The 16758-nt window shown below is 48.6% G+C and overlaps 2 protein-coding genes across 3 annotated transcripts in view; both read left to right on the forward strand.

The window, feature by feature from the left end:
• The window catches only part of LOC138786721 (zinc finger protein ZFP2-like), a 380133-nt gene that overhangs the window by 330680 nt on the left and 32695 nt on the right, over positions 1 to 16758 (forward strand). The gene's annotated exons all lie outside the window — the stretch shown is intronic.
• The window catches only part of LOC138786849 (zinc finger protein 585A-like), a 38314-nt gene that overhangs the window by 19515 nt on the left and 2041 nt on the right, over positions 1 to 16758 (forward strand). The gene's annotated exons all lie outside the window — the stretch shown is intronic.

A 16758-nucleotide genomic window follows, 5' to 3' on the forward strand; every position in this document is an offset into this window, starting at 1 on the left:
GAGCTGTCTGTATAAGTGTAACAACAATACTATGTGCATGCGGGGGATGGGCGGTGAGAAGTTTGGGAGATGAGTGTGAGCAGGCGAGCTGTCTGAGGTTCTGCAGCAGGTTAAGGTGTATTAGGAGGTTCTGCAGCAGTTGAGGTTTATTATGAAAGGCTAGGGACACACTTGTATATGTGTACTGCTGTGCAGACAACAACAAAATGGCGCTGCCCAGCAGTACACATAATAGCACCTTTCCCCTCTTTGTTTCCCCTGTGAAAAGAGGAGGGAGGTGATGATGTCACAGCAGTTGAGCAGAGACTGCCTCTTTTTTTCAGCAGCCGGCTTTCAGGCTGCTTTTACCAGCAGTTTCCTGGTGGAGCTCCCCCTGGTGGTCATCACTGGGAAATATGGAAAATTAGATTGTTAATTTTTCATATTTCCTTAGATGTAAAAAAAATGAAAACCACATATAAATTAACAAAAAAAAAATAACAAATTCAGTTTTAACACTTTCAAAATTTTTTTTAACTTTGCGACACATTCCCTTTAACCACTATCCACATTAAATAAAAATAAAATAAAAAAAATAAAAAAGATCTGCCACAAAGTGGCAGCTCTTCTATCCATTTAGAAGAGAAAAAAATACGTACTTCTGGGTTCCTAGCTAAGCCTTATAGGGCAAGGTCTATTCTGATTGGATAACTAATTATTCTGTTTGTATTGCTAGGAATAATTACTCTTCTATCCGGGTGGACGAGATCCAGTTAACCCATGGTGTGCTGCCGGAGGACGATCAGGAAATATTATCTAATCATAGCTAACTCCCTGATAATTAGTAGTCCCCATATATATTCCAGGAGACTAGAGAGCCTTCTAAGAAGAAATGTGTTTCTTGCAACAACAGGCAACATCATCCTGCAAAAAGAATATCTGCCCATCATGTATTGCAGACGCAATCAAGGAAGATAGAACATCTTTTCTTACTGATATACAGGAGATGATGAACAATGAGATTGCTGCCCCAATGTCTAATTTTCCTGCCAGTAATCCTCAGACTCCGCCACCGCCTACACCTCTACTTCCTACACCTTCTATACCTCCACCTCAGACTCCTCCACCGCCTACACCTCTACTTCCTACACCTCCACCTCCTGTACCTCCACCGCTTACACCTCCACCTCCTATACCAACTCCACCTCAGACTCCTCCACCTCCACCTCCTATACCACCACCTTCACCGCCTGCACCTCTACCTAAAACTTCTTCACTGCCTGCACCTCTACCTCAAACTTCTCCACCGCCTACACCTCTACTTCCTACACCTACACCATGACCTCCAACTCAGACTCCTTCACCGCCTACACCTCTACTTCCTACACCTACACCTCCTACACCACCACCTTCACCGCCTGCACCTCTACCTAAAACTTCTTCACTGCCTGCACCTCTACCTCAAACTTCTCCACCGCCTACACCTCTACTTCCTACACCTACACTACGACCTCCAACTCAGACTCCTTCACCGCTAACACCTCTACTTCCTGCACCTCCACCTCAGACTCCTCCACCGCCTACACCTCTTCCTACACCTCCACCTCCTATACCACCTCCACCTCAGACTCCTCCACCGCCTACACCTCTACTTCCTACACCTCCACCTCCTATACCACCACCTCTACCTCAAACTCCTCCACCACCTACACCTCTACTTCCTCCACCTCCTATACCACCACCTCCACCTCAGACTCCACCGCCTACACCTCTACTTCCTACACCTCCACCTCCTATACCACCACCTACACCACCACCTTACACTCCTCCACCTCCTATACCACCACATACACCACCACCTCAGACTCCTCCACCGCCTACACCTTTACTTCCTCCACCTCCTATACCACCACCTCCACCTCAGACTCCTCCACCACCTACACCTCTACTTCCTACACCTCCTATACCACCACCTCTGACTCCTCCGCCTCCTATACCACCACCTACACCATGACCTCCAACTCAAAATCCTCCACCACCTACACCTCCTAAGCCACCACCTCAGACTCCCCTACCGCCTACACCACCTCCTGTACCTTCACCTCAGACTCCCCCTTCCCCCCGCCTACACCACCTCCTATACATTTCCTATACCTCCACCTCAGACTCCTCCTCCTATACCTCCACCTCAGACTCCCCCACAGCCCACACCTCTACTTCCTACACCACCACCTCCTATACATCTCCTATACCTCAGACTCCTCCACAGCCTACACCTCTAGTTCCTACGCTTCCACCTCTATCTCCTCCACCTTTGGTAATTTCTGCCCAGGAAGAATCCATACTTTATGGATCCAGGATGCGTAGGAGAATGTCTTCTGTTACCCAGTCAGAGTCTGGGAGAGTGTCTGACTCTACATACATTTGTTCAGATGAATCCGAACCATAGGTCAAAAAATATTAATTTTCCTCTGATTACATCAAACTTCATAGTAGTTTAGGTATGAAGGAGGTTCGGGAGGAAGTCTCTGCCAGAGATGAGATTTTTTTGGGTCCAATCTGGTTCTATGGCGCCAATTTATGGATTCTCCCTGTGTACCTGATTTGTTAATTAAGGGTTTGATACCCACCTCTCCGTTCCGTTTCTCTTTTCTCTCCCTCTTGCCAGATGATTGATGGAGTTGCCGCCGACATTGGACAGCTCCACGTATCCTGGGTGTCCGGATATCCACTTTTACATTACTGACATTGACCCTTTGGGTCGAGGTGTTCCTCTTCCTTTTTTTTTGCAGAAATCAATAGTCCAGGCGATTTTAAGAAACTTTGTAATTGGGTTTATTATCCGAAAAATGCATTTTTATCATGAAAAAGCAGTTTGAAGCTCTCCCCCCTGTCTTCATTGTTCTCCTATGGAGAGAGCTAAAGAAAAGACCAAAACAGGACAACAAAGAGTTAATCTACAAATCCCTCACGGGATATCTCCTGTGACAGTCACCAGTGACCTGTCTGAGCTCAGATTACAGCTGTCACCCAGCTCTGTGCCTGTAATCCTCTGTTATCTGCTTTCTGCTGCCGGCTAACTCCCTCCTTCCTCCTCCCCCCTCCCCTCTCCATAGAGCAGACAGGGGACGACTCCTGCAAGTCACAATTTTCAGATTTTTTGGAGTGGATGAAAAAGAGGAAGGAGGGGGGGGGGGACCTGGGAAAAGGCTTTTTACATGCAGATAATGGCAGATTTGGCTAATAAACCCAATTACAAAGTTTCTTAAAATCGCCTGGACTATTGATTTCTGCAAAAAAAAAAAAAAATACGACAGTGACTCTTTAAATATGTTGTTGGTCCACTACTCTTCTAATAGCAAAGAACGTTTGGATGGTCTCGATAGACCTCCATGATGCATATTATCACATTCATATCCACCATCACTTCCAGAAGTTTCTGAGGTTTGCGGTAAGGATAGACAAAGCGGTTCAGCACCACCAGTTCCCAGCCCTACCCTTCAGAATCTCATCAGCTCCCAGGATATTTACCAATGATAGAAGTTGTATCCTTCCTTCATCTACAGGGGGTGAACCTAGTGGCGTACTTGGACAACCTTCTGTTAGTGGCAGACTTACCTCAGAAGATACTTCAGGATCTAGAAACATCTAGCAATCTCCTGCTGACTCTAGGGTGGATTATAAACAAGGACAAATCAGACTTTGTTCCATCCACCAGGAAAGTCTTCTTGGGAATCTTAATGGATTCCAATCGTAAGATGTCTTTTCTGCCTGAAGAGAAAGTTATGAGTCTAATTCCAAAAATATGGAAATTCAAAAACAAGCCTCATTGCACAATCCGGGAAGCCATGGGAGTATTGGGATCTATGAATGCATGCATTCTCACTGTACCTTGGAGTCAGGCACACTCAAGGACTTTACAGGCCCAGATCCTCATGATCGGGAACAAGAAAAATTCAGGTCTAGACAAGATCTTCAGTCTCTCTCCCTAGGTGAAAAAGTTACTTCAGTTGTGGTTAGATCAAGAGAACCTTTAAAAAGGGGTTAGCTGGAATCCTTAACCGAAGATAATTGTGAAAATGGAAGTGGGCCAATCGGGCTGGGGGCGCCTAGGTAGGCTCTTCCTTCTTTCAAGAGACTTAGTCCCCTCAAAGCTCAGCCTGTTCTTCAAATTTGAGAGCGCTCAAAGCGGCCCAGATATCCTTGAGGGAAGTATATCTTAAAGAATGGGTCTTGTTTCCCAACAGATTTTTGTATGGGCCGAAGATCATCTGTCTTGTCTTTCAGCAACCCATCTGAAAGGGACGGAGAATATTCGGGCGGATTACTTAAGCCGGAACAAAATTCATCCAGGGGAATAGTGTTGAAACGTTTCTTCCTTCAAAAATCTGGTCAGGCGATGTTCCGAAGATAGATCTACTCGCAACAAGACTAAACGACAAGGTAAAGAGTTTCTTCTCTCTAAATCCCAAAGATTCTCCATTAGCAGTGGATCCTTTAACCCAGAAATGGGAGTTCCAGTTGGCTTACGAGTTTCCTCCAATTCCCAAGGTCTTACAGAAGATCTTGGCGGAAAAAGCAAGAATAATTCTGATTGTGCCTCACTGGCCACGAAGAAGCGGGTTTAGGCTTCTCAAGTCTCTAATGTTGGACGGTCCTATCCTTTTACCTCTGGAAAAAGATCTAATTCATCAGGGTCCGATATTCCTCAGAAATGACACCTATCTGCATGGATCCTGCGCAGTCCATGCTCAGAAGTACTGGTTATCTGAGGCCATAATTTCCATCTCAACGAAAAGCAGGAAGAAAGTGACAGCTTCCATGTATCTCAAGGTATGGAAGGTCTTCTCTTCATGGTGTAAATCTCCTCCATTCCCTGCGGAGCCTAATATTTCTCTTGTTTTTGGACTTTCTTTAAGCAGGACTTTCTAAGGGTCTTAAACCCACAACCTCAACGGTTCAGGTAGCCGCTCTTTCTGCAGTGTATGATACTAATCTGTCAGACTATAGGTGGATTAGACGGTTCCTCAAAGCGGCCTCCAGGATTAACCCTCGCTTTCAGAATCCCCACCCATCCTGGAATCTGGGTACAGTCTTAGAGGGACTGAGGGGTGCCCAGTTTGAACCCCTAAAAGAATCTAGTCTTAAATTCCTATCGTACAAGGCTATATGTTCAACTAGAAGGGTGAGTGAGATTCAAGCAATCACTGTAAAAAGTCCCTACTGTACCATCTCTGAGGACCATATAACACTCAAAACGGTTCTCTCGTTCCTACCTAAAGTTGTATCGTAATTCTACCACTCACACAATATTATATTACCTTCCTTTTGTCCAAACTCTAAGAATCCATTAGAAGAAAAATGTCATTCATTGGACGTCCAAAGAGCGATCCTGCAATATATGGAGTCTACAGCCTCAAGGCGGATGGATGACAACTTATCTCTCCAGTTTCAGGGGAAAAACAAAGGCAGGAAGGTTTCAAAAAATTCCAACACAAGATGGATCAGGAATACGATATCGGAAGCCCACAGGGTTCAAGATCTTCCCCGCCCTTTGAATATCAGAGATCATTCCACCGGGCACTTTCAACCTCTTGGGCAGAGAGAGCTTCGGCTCCGTTGGAACAGATCTGTAGAGCGGCGACCTGGTCAACTCCTTATACCCTCATGCAGTATTACAGACTGCAGCTACAAAACAATGACGACCTGGCCTTCGGGAGTTCTTCAGGCCGTAGTCCTAGTATGGGGCCGTCGTGAAGACTTATCTTATTTTTTGCTATATCATTTTTAATATATAAGATTTGCCCCGGCTACTTTTTCTTTTCAGCCTTGAGTTTCGGGTAAGCCTACGTTCACACGTAGCAAAACTAGCGGAATTCCCCGCCGCGGAATGCCGCCAGCCTCTTGTCATAATAGGAGTCTATGGGAGGCGCGCACTGCTGCCCTCCCTGTGCTGAAGAATGAACATGTTCTGCTCCACACACATCACACACACAGCTCTGCTCCACACACATCACACACACACAGCTCTGCTGCATACACATCACTTCAGCTCATCCAGCACAGCAGAGTCCTGCATACACTGAGCAGCAGCCCCTGATCATGTGACTCCTCCTCCTCCATGTGACTGATCACATGACTGTGACATCATGGCAGGTCCTGGAAGCACAGGGGAAGCACACGGCTCCTGTACGGCTCTGCAGCTGGAGGTACAGAATATATACAGGGCAGCACCAAGGAGCAGGGGGGAAGGAAACAATTTTTTTGTTTGTTTTAATTTTTTTAATCTCTCACCTACTGTTCAGACTTGCCTGTAAATCTTGTGTCTTTTCGAGGGGGGGGAGTGTATATGGTGGAATTATTTAGGTCTGGTGTATTGGTAAATGTAATGCCTGGAGCTATTACCTACCAATCCTGTGGTAAGAATTCCTCCAGACAATATGCAGACGCCTCTAATCATTGATTCAATGTAAAAATTTGTTTATGTTTAAGTAGTTAAAAACCATTCCGAAATCACGCTCCCCAAGATGGGACTTCTTTAGGATTAATGCCTAGGACAGCAGCAGCTGGTAATACGGCCCTGTGTGTGTGTGTGTATATATATATATATATATATATATATATATATATATATATATATATATATATATTATATGTATCAGGGATTGTATCCCGGCCGCTCTCTCCTATATACAGCAGCGCCACCATTTCCCTCAGGTTATGTGATGTATTACACCGCAGCTTATTGCAGAGAATATAACAGAGCTGCATTATCAGGAGCCGCGGAGGGAACAGGAGAGCGAGATATAACTGACGTCTATGAGAAGCTTCATCCCCCAGATATATTACACTAGAAAATGTACCTGGCGCTGCCCGGGTATAAATTGTCAGTGTGTATAGAGGGTCCTGTATACCTGTAGTATAGAGTTGGTGGAGGTGCTGTATACCTGTAGTATAGACTTGGTGGAGGTCTTGTATACCTGAACTATATAGTACGGGGGTCCTGTATACCTGTAGTGTATAGTTTGGGGTTCTGTATACCTGTAGTATAGAGTTGATGGAGGTGCTGTGGCGGTGTTATCCAGTCACAGTATGGTGGTATTGGTCAGGTCTGGTATGGCAGATTCATCCAGTGACAGTATGGCGGTATTGCTAAGGTCTGGTATAGTGGTGTTATCCAGTCACTGTATGGCAGTATTAGTCAGGTCTGGTATGGCGGTGTTATTTGGTATGGTATGGCAGTGTTATCCAGTCACAGTATGGCGGTATTGGTCAGGTCTGGTATGACAGTGTTATCCAGTCACAGTATGGTGGTATTGGTCTGGTCTGGTATGGCAGTGTTATCCAGTCACAGTATAGAGGTATTGGTCTGGTCTGGTATGGCAGTGTTATCCAGTCACAGTATGGCAGTATTGGTCAGGTCTGGTGTGGCAGTGTTATCTAGTCACAGTATGGCGGTATTGGTCAGGTCTGGTGTGGCAGTGTTATTCAGTCACAGTATGGTGGTATTGGTCAGGTCTGGTATGGCAGTGTTATCCAGTCACAGTATGTTGGTATTGGTCAGGTCTGGTGTGGCAGTGTTATCCAGTCACAATATGGCGGTATGGGTCAGGTCTGGTGTGGAGTTGTTATTCAGTCACAGTATGGCGGTATTGGTCAGGTCTGGAAGGGAGATGTTATTCAGTCACAGCATGGCGGTATTGGTCAGGTCTGGAATGGCGGTGTTATCAAGTCACAGTATGGCGGTATTGGTCAGGTCTGGTGTGGCAGTGTTTTCCAGTCACAGTATGGCGGTATTGGTCAGGTCTGGTATGGAGTTGTTATCCAGTCACAGTATGGCGGTATTGGTCAGGTCTGGTGTGGTGGTTTTGGTCAGGTCTGGTGTGGCGGTGTTAAATGTGACGTGTGGAGCTATTACCTACCAGTCCTGATGCTAATTGGTGAGTGAGGATGGGGTGTCCTCAGGTTTAGTGCTTAGGGCAGCAGCAGCTGGTAATACTGCCCTGTATTCCTGTATAGATGGAGTAGGAGGTCCTGTATACATGTACTGTATGGATGGAGTAGGGGGTCCTGTATACATGTACTGTATAGATGGAGTAGGGGGTCCTGTATACATGTACTGTATAGATGGAGTAGGGGGTCCTGTATACATGTACTGTATAGATGGAGTAGGGGGTCCTGTATATACATGTACTGTATAGATGGAGAAGGGGGTCCTGTATACATGTACTGTATAGATGGAGTAGGGGGTCCTGTATACATGTACTGTATAGATGGAGTAGGGGGTCCTGTATACATGTACTGTATAGATGGAGTAGGGGGTCCTGTATATACATGTACTGTATAGATGGAGTAGGAGGTCTACCAGTTATTACTGTGGATGTTGTGAGGCAGCTTCCCTAGCAACCATTGCTCCCTGTGAAAATGAAAGCAGTAATCTTATTGGTTGCTAAGGCTCCAACTGCCGTGTCTGCTGCAGCTAATTATATCACCTGTGTGCAGTGAGGAGATTTTCCAATTCATCTATATGTGGCGCCGCTCTCCCCCCTCCCCCTCCTCTCCTGTACATCTGGCGGGGACGGGACCTTCGCTAAAACCTTCCCGGGCACCCAATGTATCTGTGTGCCAAATTTGGGGTCAAACGGTTCAGGCGTTTGGAAGTCTATATGGGACAGACAGATAGACAGAAGGACAGACAGACTTTCATTTTTATGATATAGATTGTCTCCTCCCATGTTCCCCCATATCCCCTCCTGTCCATGTATATTTCTATCTCCAGGAATCTAGAGCCGCATTACATTGTCTCCTCCTCTTCCCTCCAGGATCCTCTGCTGATATCTTCTATATAAGAGACCGACCCATCAACCATGGAGAGAGACAGAGACAAGATGGCCGACAGGATAATAACCCTCACCCTACACATACTCTTCCTGCTTACTGGGGAGGTGAGGGATTCTGGGAGTGATGTCATCATGACATCATTCTTATCTATGGAATAACAGATGGATAGGACTGGGGAGGTGAGGGATTCTGGGAGTGATGTCATCATGACATCATTCTTATCTATGGAATAACAGATGGATAGGACTGGGGAGGTGAGGGATTCTGGGAGTGATGTCATCATGACATCATTCTTATCTATGGAATAACAGATGGATAGGACTGGAGAGGTGAGGGATTCTGGGAGTGATGTCATCATGACATCATTCTTATCTATGGAATAACAGATGGATAGGACTGGAGAGGTGAGGGATTCTGGGAGTGATGTCATCATGACATCATTCTTATCTATGGAATAACAGATGGATAGGACTGGGGAGGTGAGGGATTCTGGGAGTGATGTCATCATGACATCATTCTTATCTATGGAATAACAGATGGATAGGACTGGGGAGGTGAGGGATTCTGGGAGTGATGTCATCATGACATCATTCTTATCCATGGAATAACAGATGGATAGGACTGGAGAGGTGAGGGATTCTGGGAGTGATGTCATCATGACATCATTCTTATCTATGGAATAACAGATGGATAGGACTGGAGAGGTGAGGGATTCTGGGAGTGATGTCATCATGACATCATTCTTATCTATGGAATAACAGATGGATAGGACTGGTGAGGTGAGGGATTCTGGGAGTGATGTCATCATGACATCATTCTTATCTATGGAATAACAAGGATAGGACTGGAGAGGTGAGGGATTCTGGGAGTGATGTCATCATGACATCATTCTTATCTATGGAATAACAGATGGATAGGACTGGGGAGGTGAGGGATTCTGGGAGTGATGTCATCATGACATCATTCTTATCTATGGAATAACAGATGGATAGGACTGGAGAGGTGAGGGATTCTGGGAATGGATGGAGTGATAGTAATGTGTCTCTCCATACACAGGATTACACAGTAGTGAAGAAGTCCTCTAGTGGGCGCTGTGGGGCCCCTGGGTGTGAAGGATGGGGAAGAACCCTGAGCCCAATCCCGGGGCCCCTGATACATGAGGAAATGGAGGAAGAGAAGATCCTAGAAGTCACCAACAAGATGGTGGAGCTGCTGAGTGGAGAGGTGAGACTGTGGCTGCTGGGAATGCTGGGACATTATACAGTAACACCACTGGAGGGGTGGGGGGGATGACTGTGTGATCATTGTGTGTGTCAGGTTCCTATAAGGTGTCAGGACGTGGCGGTCTATTTCTCCATGGAGGAGTGGGAGTATGTAGAAGGACACAAGGATCAGTACAAGGATGTGATGCTGGAGGATCAGCAGCCCCTCCCATCAGCAGGTAATAGACAGGACTATATACACACCTCCTCTCTGTATTATCTGGATGGAAAGAATGAATTCAGTCTCTGTATGTGTTCCCTCCAGTCAGATCCAGTAAGAGAACAGCACCAGAGAGATGTCCCCGTCCTCTTCTCCCACAGGATCAGGATCAGGTAGATGGAGATGTTCCCTATGATGTGTATCAGGGGGAAGATGGGAACAATATTAAGGATCTACAGACAAATATGAGCAGTGATGATCAGTATAAGGAGGACATCACTACAGGGAAAGACCTGAACTGTATCAATGCCACAAACAACATAGTAAAAGAAGAAGAGGAAGAAGAAGAGACAGATGACGGCAGTGATGAGCAGTATAAGGAGGACATCACTACAGGTAACCGCCCAGGTGAGTAGTGACCAGTAAATGCAGAGAACACTCGCACATTCTCCTCAGTCACCGGCTGTAACTATTCTTATATTATATTGTGCCCTATCGCCCTCTGCTGTACGATGTTATTATGTGGCCTCTAATGGTCTCTAGCTGCTCCATAACACTTGTTGGCAGCAAAACTAATGCGGCCTACAGTATAGAAGTGTTCATTGTAGGAGGAAAGCTGAGCCGTGAATCTTAAAAGGGCAGCATGGCAGCTCAGTGGTCAGCACTGTATGTGGTGGCTCAGTGGTCAGCACTGTATATGGTGGCTCTGTGGTCAGCACTGTATATGGTGGCTCAGTGGTCAGCACTGTATATGGTGGCTCAGTGGTCAGCACTGTATATGGTGGCTCTGTGGTCAGCACTGTATATGGCAGCTCAGTGGTCAGCACTGTATATGGCAGCTCAGTGGTCAGCACTGTATATGGTGGCTCAGTGGTCAGCACTGTATATGGTGGCTCAGTGGTCAGCACTGTATATGGTGGCTCTGTGGTCAGCACTGTATATGGCAGCTCAGTGGTCAGCACTGTATATGGCAGCTCAGTGGTCAGCACTGTATATGGTGGCTCAGTGGTCAGCACTGTATATGGTGGCTCAGTGGTCAGCACTGTATATGGTGGCTCAGTGGTCAGCACTGTATATGGTGGCTTTGTGGTCAGCACTGTATATGGTGGCTCAGTGGTTAGCACTGTATATGGTGGCTCTGTGGTCAGCACTGTATATGGCAGCTCAGTGGTCAGCACTGTATATGGCAGCTCAGTGGTCAGCACTGTATATGGTGGCTCAGTGGTCAGCACTGTATATGGTGGCTCAGTGGTCAGCACTGTATATGGTGGCTCAGTGGTCAGCACTGTATATGGTGGCTTTGTGGTCAGCACTGTATATGGTGGCTCAGTGGTTAGCACTGTATATGGTGGCTCTGTGGTCAGCACTGTATATGGTGGCTCAGTGGTCAGTACTGTATATGGTGGCTCAGTGGTCAGCACTGTATATGGTGGCTCAGTGGTCAGTACTGTATATGGTGGCTCAGTGGTCAGCACTGTATATGGTGGCTCAGTGGTCAGTACTGTATATGGTGGCTCAGTGGTCAGCACTGTATATGGTGGCTCAGTGGTTAACACTGTATATGGTGGCTTTGTGGTTAGCACTGTATATGGTGGCTCAGTGGTTAGCACTGTATATGGTGGCTCTGTGGTCAGTACTGTATATGGTGGCCCAGTGGTCAGTACTGTATATGGTGGCTCTGTGGTCAGCACTGTATATGGTGGCTCAGTGGTCAGTACTGTATATGGCAGCCCAGTGGTCAGCACTGTATATGGTGGCTCAGTGGTCAGTACTGTATATGGCAGCCCAGTGGTCAGCACTGTATATGGTGGCTCAGTGGTCAGTACTGTATATGGTGGCTCAGTGGTCAGTACTGTATATGGTGGCTCTGTGGTCAGCACTGTATATGGTGGCTCAGTGGTCAGTACTGTATATGGCAGCCCAGTGGTCAGCACTGTATATGGTGGCTCTGTGGTCAGCACTGTATATGGTGGCTCAGTGGTCAGTACTGTATATGGCAGCCCAGTGGTCAGCACTGTATATGGTGGCTCTGTGGTCAGCACTGTATATGGTGGCTCAGTGGTCAGTACTGTATATGGTGGCTCTTTGGTCAGCACTGTATATGGTGGCTCTGTGGTCAGCACTGTATATGGTGGCTCAGTGGTCAGTACTGTATATGGTGGCTCTGTGGTCAGCACTGTATATGGTGGCTCAGTGGTCAGCACTGTATATGGTGGCTCAGTGGTCAGCACTGTATATGGTGGCTCAGTGGTCAGCACTGTATATGGTGGCTCAGTGGTCAGCACTGTATATGGTGGCTCTGTGGTCAGCACTGTATATGGTGGCTCAGTGGTCAGCACTGTATATGGTGGCTCAGTGGTCAGCACTGTATATGGTGGCTCAGTGGTCAGCACTGTATATGGTGGCTCAGTGGTCAGCACTGTATATGGTGGCTCAGTGGTCAGCACTGTATATGGTGGCTCAGTGGTCAGCACTGTATATGGTGGCTCAGTGGTCAGCACTGTATATGGTGGCTCTGTGGTCAGCACTGTAGCCTTGCAGCACTGGGATCCTTGGTTCAAATCCCCGCAAGGCCTACTCCCCCCCCCCCCCCCCCCCCCCATCGGCCAAAACATACAGATAAACAAATTTAGAGCCTTAACCCCTTCCCTCCGCAGGACATACCGGCAAATCCTGTGGGGGGTGGGGAGCCTCAGAGAGGGGGGTGGGGAGGTTCATAGAGACGTGGCCCCGCTCTGAACCACCGCGATCCCAGCTGTTTACTGCAGCACAGGACCACGGCTATTAGCGGGTGCCACCGATCGGCCGCACTCTCTCATTACTATTGACTATTACATGACTATTATGACAGCTGCATCTAACTGTGCTATTCAGCCCATTCCCTGGTGTCTAGGGGCCGGATCTCCCTCCACGATGCGATCACGGGGGGAGATCCGCTGTACTGAGCAGGCCGGGGCTCAGCGTTGAAATGACGCTGATCCCGGCTCGGCATTCTATGTATGTCGTCTGCAGCAGACCATTATAATAGAGCACCGATCTATTATATACACAGCATTGATCTCAATGGGAGATCAGTGCTGTGTATATGGGAGTCCCCCAGGGGGATCAGTGCTGTGTATATGGGAGTCCCCCAGGGGGATCAGTGCTGTGTATATGGGAGTCCCCCAGGGGGATCAGTGCTGTGTATATGGGAGTCCCCCAGGGGGATCAGTGCTGTGTATATGGGAGTCCCCCAGGGGGATCAGTGCTGTGTATATAGAAGGCCCCCATGGGGATAAGTGCTGTGTATATAAGAAGGGGGATCAGTACTGTGTATATAAGAGTCCCCCAGGGGGATCAGTGTTGTGTATATGAGTCCCCCAGGGGGATCAGTGCTCTGTATATAGGAGTCCCCCAGGGGGATCAGTGCTGTGTATATAGGAGTCCCCCAGGGGGATCAGTGCTGTGTATATAGGAGTCCCCCAGGGGGATCAGTGCTGTGTATATAGGAGTCCCCCAGGGGGATCAGTGCTGTGTATATAGGAGTCCCCCAGGGAGATCAGTGCTGTGTATATAGGAGTACCCCAGGGGGATCAGTGCTGTGTATATAGGAGTACCCCAGGGGGATCAGTGCTGTGTATATAGGAGTCCCCCAGGGGATCAGTGCTGTGTATATAGGAGTCCTCCAGGGGGATCAGTGCTGTGTATATAGGCAGGGCCGCCATCAGGGCAGTATTGGCGGTACAGCTGTAAGGCCTCAAACTAGGATCCAGGGGGGCCCGGCCATCCAGCCTTCCTTCATACAGGCTACTTACAGCTGTACAGCACAGGAAGGAAGAGGTAGAGACACAGGGCCCCCTAGCAGATCGCCGCTCGTTTACATCGTTGACCGGGCCCTCCTCGGCCCGTGGAATAGGGCCCTAAGTGTGTGTGTGTGAGTGAGTGAGAGAAAGAGAGAGAGAGACCATCCTGGAATACTATATAAATCTTCTATTGCTGAACCAGTCCCTACCACACTGACAACTCAGCTCTGCTGTGCCTGCCTATAGCCCAATGTAACACAGCTCATTGTCCAGGTCATTATTACAGTGAATGAGGGGCGGAGGGGGCTCTGCTATGGTATATGAGGATATAGAGGGATCATTACAGTGTATGAGGGGGCCCTGCTATGGTATATGAGGATACAGGGGGGATTATTACAGTGTATGAGGGGCTGAGGGGGCACTGCTATGGTATATGGCAGGGGTGGGGAACCTTTTCCATGTCGAGGGCCGGTCGGGCATTAATAAAATCATTCGAGGGCCGCATACCGTGTGCGGCAGTTAGTAGCGGGGGTTAGCAGCACCCGGGGCAAGGCAAAGTATTGTTCCCCTAGTTCCCCTGCTATTGTAGTTAACCCCCCCCCCCAGTGATGCCCCTTGTAGTCTAGTTAACCCCCAAGTCATGTCCCTGGTAGCCTAGTTAACCCCCCCAGTGATGCCTCTGGTAGGCCTAGTTAACCCCCATCAGTCATGTCCCTGGTGGCCTAGTTAACCCCCATCAGTCATGTCCCTGGTGGCCTAGTTAACCCCCATCAGTCATGTCCCTGGTAGCCTAGTTAACCCCCATCAGTCATGTCCCAGGTGGCCTAGTTAACCCCCATCATTCATGTCCCAGGTGGCCTAGTTAACCCCCATCAGGCATATCCCTGGTGGCCTAGTTAACCCCCATCAGGCATGTCCCTGGTGGCCTAGTTAACCCCATCAGGCATGTCCCTGGTGGCCTAGTTAACCCCCATCAGGCATATCCCTGGTGGCCTAGTTAACCCCCATCTGTCATGTCCCTGGTGGCCTAGTTAACCCCCATCAGGCATGTCCCTGGTGGCCTAGTTAACCCCCATCTGTCATGTCCCTGGTGGCCTAGTTAACCCCCAAATAAAAAAAATAAACATCCCACTCACCTTACCTCCGCTCCCACGTTGCCCATGTCCTCTTCTCTCCCAGGTCCTCTGTGCTGGTCTTTCTCCTGCAGGCGGCGCGCGATGAAATGACGTCATCGCGCGCTGCCCGCAGGAGACTGAAGACACGCGCCACTCTGCTGGGGAAGAAACCGGCATAGACAGCATCCTCCTGTATCCGGCAGCTGTCACAGACACCGGAGGATGCTGTGTATGCCGGCTCCTTCCTCCTCCAGAGCGGCGAGCATCACAGGGGAGCTGCGGGCCGCGGGCCGCATCGGGAGGTCTCAGGGGCCGGATGCGGCCCGCGGGCCGGAGGTTCCCCACCCCTGGTATATGGGGATATAGGAGGGATTATTACAGTGTATGAGGGGGCTGAGGGGGCTCTGCTATGGTATAAGAGGATATAGGAGGGATTATTACAGTGAATGAGGGGCGGAGGGGGCTCTGCTATGGTATATGGGGATACAGGGGGGATTATTACAGTGTATGAGGGACGGAGGGGGCTCTGCTATGGTATATGAGGATACAGGGGGGATTATTACAGTGTATGAGGGGCGGAGGGGGCTCTGCTATTGGTATATGAGGATATAGGAGGGATTATTACAGTGTATGAGGGGCTGAGGGGGCTCTGCTATTGGTATATGAGGATATAGGTCACACCCCCAAAGGCTGGCCCCGAGTCAAAGATACGTTCCATATTTTTTGTTGGGGGGGGGGCAGACACTTCGGCTGTATGGGGCCCCGAAATTCCTGATGGCAACCCATTACATAGGAGATCTCCAGGGGGATCAGTGCTGTGTATATAGGAGTCTACGAGGGAGATCATTGCTGTGTATATAGGAGTCTCCCAGGGAGATCAGTGCTGTGTATATACGAGTCTCCCAGGGAGATCAGTGCTGTGTATATAGGAGTCCCCCAGGGGGATCAATGCTGTGTATATAGGCATCCCCCCAGGGGGATCAGTGCTGTGTATATAGGCATCCCCCAGGGGGATCAGTGCTGTGTATATAGGAGTCCCCCAGGGAGATCAGTGCTGTGTATATAGGAGTCCCCCAGGGAGATCAGTGCTGTGTATATAGGAGTGCCCCAGGGAGATCAGTGCTGTGTATATAGGAGTCCGCCAGGGGTATCAGTGCTGTGTATATAGGAGCACCCAGGGGGATCAGTTCTGTGTATATAGGAGTCCCCCAGGGGGATCAGTGCTGTGTATATAGAAGGGGGATCAGTGCTGTGTATATAGGAGGGGCATCAGTGCTGTGTATATCATTACATAGAGCCTTCCTGTGGCCATAGCACTGATCAGTGTAATCTGTGATCATTGCATAGAGCCTGCCTGTGCAGACTGTATACTTTGATCGCCATTCTGACTGCCGGGAGGAAGGTAAGGGACCTCTGGCTGTCAGATACAATGATTGGAACCCCCTCAGTCATACTGCAGTGGTCCTGATCGGTCAGTGACAGTAGCACAGCTCCTGTCACTGATGTAAGTGCCGCGGCACTGCAGGGGTTAATGGTGGGCCGCACCTGTCATTAACAGCTGCCGGTCACCTTTGGAAGTGATGCGGGGGGTGCCGCTGGTGGCCATCTCAGATGCCGGA

This window comes from Dendropsophus ebraccatus, chromosome 3, assembly GCF_027789765.1.
Source record: "Dendropsophus ebraccatus isolate aDenEbr1 chromosome 3, aDenEbr1.pat, whole genome shotgun sequence".
Classification (NCBI taxonomy): domain Eukaryota; kingdom Metazoa; phylum Chordata; class Amphibia; order Anura; family Hylidae; genus Dendropsophus; species Dendropsophus ebraccatus.